Genomic DNA, 4,485 nt, shown 5'->3' with positions numbered 1-4,485 from the left:
ACACAAATGTTCATTACATTATTCATAAAAGCTTAAAAGTGGGGGAAAAATCAAATGTCCATCAACTAATGAATAGCTAAGCAAAATTAGGTATCTATATAATTAAATATCATTGAGTCATAAAAATGAACATGATACTGATACATGCTACAATATACATGAAGCTTGAAACTATTATGCTAAATAAAAGCATCTAGAGATACAGTTAATATATTGCATGATGCAGTTTATATGAAATGTTCAGATAAGCAAATCCCTAAAGACAGAATGTTGATATTCGCTCCCAACATCCAGTGGGACATAAGGAAGATGGGGAGTGAGTGCTAACTGGGATGGGTTTTTTTTGGTGGGGGAAGTGATGAAAAAGCTTTGAAATTAGTGGTAATATCTGGACAACTTTGTGAACCCACTAAAGACCATTGAATTGTACACATTAAAATGGTGACTTAAGTGACATATGTATATTCTCTCAATTAAAATATTGAAACATAAGGTTTTGTTTATCATTCTAAAGTCAAATTTGCATACAAAACACCCTCTTTATTTTTATATAACGGCCAGTTAATTCATCTTGTGTTAAAGATTGTACATAAGAACTCCTTATCACATTTCCTTTCTGGAATTATAGAATTCTACCCAGAGAGCAAGATTATATAAGTGTATTTATATTCATATATCTTATTTCTGCTTTATTTACAAGTAAATGTACTTTTAATGTAGTGTTTTAACAAAGTTATAATCACACAGTTTTTCATTTTTGACTGATTTGAAGAGTGTCCTAAGCAGTTTATTAAGAAAAATACTTGCTATTAATTTAATGAATGCATAAAATTTATAAATAAAATACTATTCCAAAGCTTATACTTAAAATGTTCCTACATGCTGGGATCATATTTCCCAGCTTCCGACACTATTGAATTATTTCTTCAGGTATCTATCATCATATTTTTGAAATTTTTCTATCATTTCTTGATTTCATAAACTAAAATTGTTGAACCATTCTCAATGATGTATAATGATATTTTAGGTTTCATTTCTTTATGCCCAGGCTCACACATATCTTCTTTCCCCATAGATGATCAAATGTGATTATATCTCACATATTGTTAAGTTTATATCATTTTTATATAATTATGATTATGTTCTTATTGTTCACAGATAGAAGCCACATACTCTAGTGTGATTTCATTTCCATCCTTTCTCAATAGTTTCGCAACCAATGACTGCCTTGCTTTCATTTGCTTAAGTTTTTTTTTTTTTCTTCTAAGACAAAGTCTTGCTCTTGTCACCAGGATGGAGTGCAGTGGTGCCATCTCAGCTCACTGCAGTTCCCGCCTCCCGGGTTCAAGTGATTCTCCTCCCTAGTCTCTCAGTAGCTGGGATTACAGGCATACGCCACCATGCCTGGCCTTGCCTAAGTTTTTCAGTACCCATTTTTCCTAAATTTTTTAACAGAATTCTAAATTTCTTTTCAATGTTAAGCACATCATGGAATCTGTCATTCCATATTTGATCATGTGGCTATTCCTCTATGAGTCCTCTGTCCTTTGGCTCCTATACATATGGCTAGAAAACTGCCAGCTGCAGAGCTGGCATCCTCACTCACACTTTCTTTTAATATCATTCTGGAAAATTCTTTAGTCTTTATCTTGTATTTAGTCCTATTTTTGCTTTGTTAATTTATTTCTTTTTTTATGTGAAATGTATTCTGCATTAGCTTTCTGGAAGGAAGGATACAGGGAAATTAAATATTTTGCACCTCTGGAAGTGTTTGCAATCTTTCTTATTTCTGTTTGTTAACTTATTAGACTGTGAATTTGTCAGGACTTCTTAACAAACTGCCACAAACTGAGTAGTTTGAACAGCAGAAATCGATTGTCACACAGTTTTGGAGGCTAGAAGTCCAAGATCATTGTGTCTAGGGGACTGGTTCCATTTCAAGTGTCTTAGAGGCTGTAAGGAAGAAAGGCCTTCATACCTCTTGCCTAGCTTGCAGTGGTATGATGATCTTCTTTGCTATTTCTTGGCTTATAGAAGCATTTCTTAGCCTCAGCCTTCATCTCTTTATGATGTTCTCTCTATATGTGTGTCTATGTCCAAGTCTCCCTTTTTTATAAGAGCATGATATTGGACTAGAGGCCCATCCTATTTCACTATAATCTCACCTAACTAATTTAGTGGCCAAGACCCTTGGGTCTCTGGAGGTTCACCGAAAGACAATGATATGAATTAGATTGATTAATATGAGAAAAGACATACAAATTTAAATAACATTATATGTATAGTAGCCTTAAAAATAGAGACCTGAAGATGCAGAGGAAATTGTCCATTTTTAGGCTGTGTTCAACAAAGTTTGGATAGTCATGTAGAAATATGATTAGATACAAAGGATATTATCTAATATTAATAGATAGGTTAATTGATTAATAGATTTAGTGGGGAAACCCAGTAAAACTTGTCTGTCTAGATTTTTCTTGGTCTGTCTGAGCATGCATTTCTTTTTTTCTGGGTATGGGACAAGGCCTCTCTCATAGTCAAACCAGGTAGGGCAGATAATTTCTTTATGGCCAGTTTTTACATAGACTACTTATAGGTTTCATGGCTGGCTTTTGGGAAAAGAGGTTCTGGTTTCTATGACCCACCTTGGAGACAGAAATTCTAGTTTCTGTGGCTACTCTTTTGGCAGAATGGAAATGAGAGACAGGAGGACAAGGGAAGATTACAGAAAAAAAATTGCTTCTGCGGGCTGTTGCTGATACCTTCTTTTTGGAGTGTCATTTTCTGAACTCCAGTGCTAATTATGTGCACGTTGACCCTATTTCCAAAAAGGATTATGTCATAAGGCACTGGGAGTTAGGACTAAGGACTTCAACGTATACATTTTAGGGATGATGCATTTCAACCCATAAAATGGGCTATACAGTTTTTGTTTATAAATTATTTTACTTCAGGTGATTAAAGTCACTTTTACATCATAGACTACACTTTAGCATTGTTGAATGTTTTAATGCTACTTGGGTCCTAGGAACTTGTATGTGTGTAACATATTTCCCTCATCTTTTCTTTTTTCTTTTTTTGATTTTTCTCTAATTTTTCTTTAATTCCTTAGGTATTCTGAAATTTTTGAATGGCATGCTCCCTTCATTATTGTGTTAATGAAGTCTCTAAATCAGCCCATTCAATTGGCATAACACTTGTGGTTCAAGAAGGCAAAGAGAACCTGCATGAAAGACATGTGTGTATACACATGCATATTTATATGCTTACATACATATATAAAGAGATTTCTATGATTCAAGGGCCTGGATAAGTTAAGTTCACAATCCATAGGAAAGATGAGCTCATCTACTGAAGGAATTACTTCTCTCTCTTGCTGATTCCATCAGGCCCTCCCAGAAAACCAAAAATACTGTAATCTTTCTTACTTAATGTCAACCAATTAGGGGCTTTACTTGCATCTCTGAAACACTATCATAGCAATATCTAAATTAGAGTTTTATTGAATAGTTGGGACTGACATTACCAAAGTCAATCTGGATATCAAACATACCATCAAATCATTAAATAAAATTCTCTTCATTTCAGAAATTTTCTGGAAATATTTATACTGTACATTTCTCCCCAATCTTTCTTTTCTTTTCTTTTTTGTGGAAGTACTGCAATATCAAGTCAATGTGTGGAGGCATGAAGTAGGTGGAGCAACTTTCTAGTCCATCTCCTAGTTCTAAAAGTCCATTTAATATATTGTCTCAGATAAGGGATGAATCACACATTAAACTGACAAAAACAAATACCACATTTGATCTTAGCAAAAAGACCAAGGAGTGATCCTCAATATTTTTTTATTTTATTTCTTCTCTTTTGGAAACATTATGAGACACCTATTAAACCTGTTAAATCCTTGGCTTGATCTCTCCTTTGAAATTTTTTTGTTTTTCTATTTTTTGTATTTTGACTTTTTATTATATTTTCTATTATATTACATAATATAATCTTTTAGCAATTGAAGAAACATTCCATTTTATTTATAATTCACCATATTTTAATTAGTTGATTTCTAAATTCTATTTACATACATGTTCAATTGTGGATCTAAATACTCTGAAGGCATGATGGTTAACCCTGAGTGTCAACTTGATTGGATTAGAGGATGCAAAGTATTGTTCCTGGGTATATCTGTGAGGGCATTGCCAAAGGAGATTAACATTTGAGTCAGTAGACTGGGAAAGGCAGACCCACTTTTAATCTGGGTGGACACAATATAATCAGCTGTCAATTTGGCCAGAATACAAAGCAGGGTGAAGTATGTGAAAATATGAGCCTGGCTTAGCCTCCCAGCCTACATCTTTCTCCCATGCTGGATGCTTCCTGCCCTTGTACATCAGACTCCAAGTTCTTCAGCTTTGGAACTTGAACAGATTTCTTTTCTCCTCAGCTTGCAGACATCTGATTGTGGGACCTTGTGATTGTTTGAGTCAATACTCC

At 34.1% G+C, this 4,485-nt stretch overlaps 1 non-coding gene across 1 annotated transcript; it reads right to left on the bottom strand.

The window, feature by feature from the left end:
* Positions 1-3,632: 3,632 nt before the first annotated feature.
* On the bottom strand, positions 3,633-3,829 carry LOC117086568. The gene has a single exon (XR_004438458.1). It is a non-coding gene; the product is annotated as a U2 spliceosomal RNA (small nuclear RNA).
* Positions 3,830-4,485: the final 656 nt, after the last annotated feature.

This window comes from Trachypithecus francoisi, unplaced genomic scaffold, assembly GCF_009764315.1.
Source record: "Trachypithecus francoisi isolate TF-2019V2 unplaced genomic scaffold, Tfra_2.0 Lachesis_group1, whole genome shotgun sequence".
NCBI lineage: Eukaryota > Metazoa > Chordata > Mammalia > Primates > Cercopithecidae > Trachypithecus > Trachypithecus francoisi.
The sequence above is the reverse complement of the archived record's forward strand: the minus strand, read 5'-3'. Positions and strand labels throughout refer to the sequence as shown.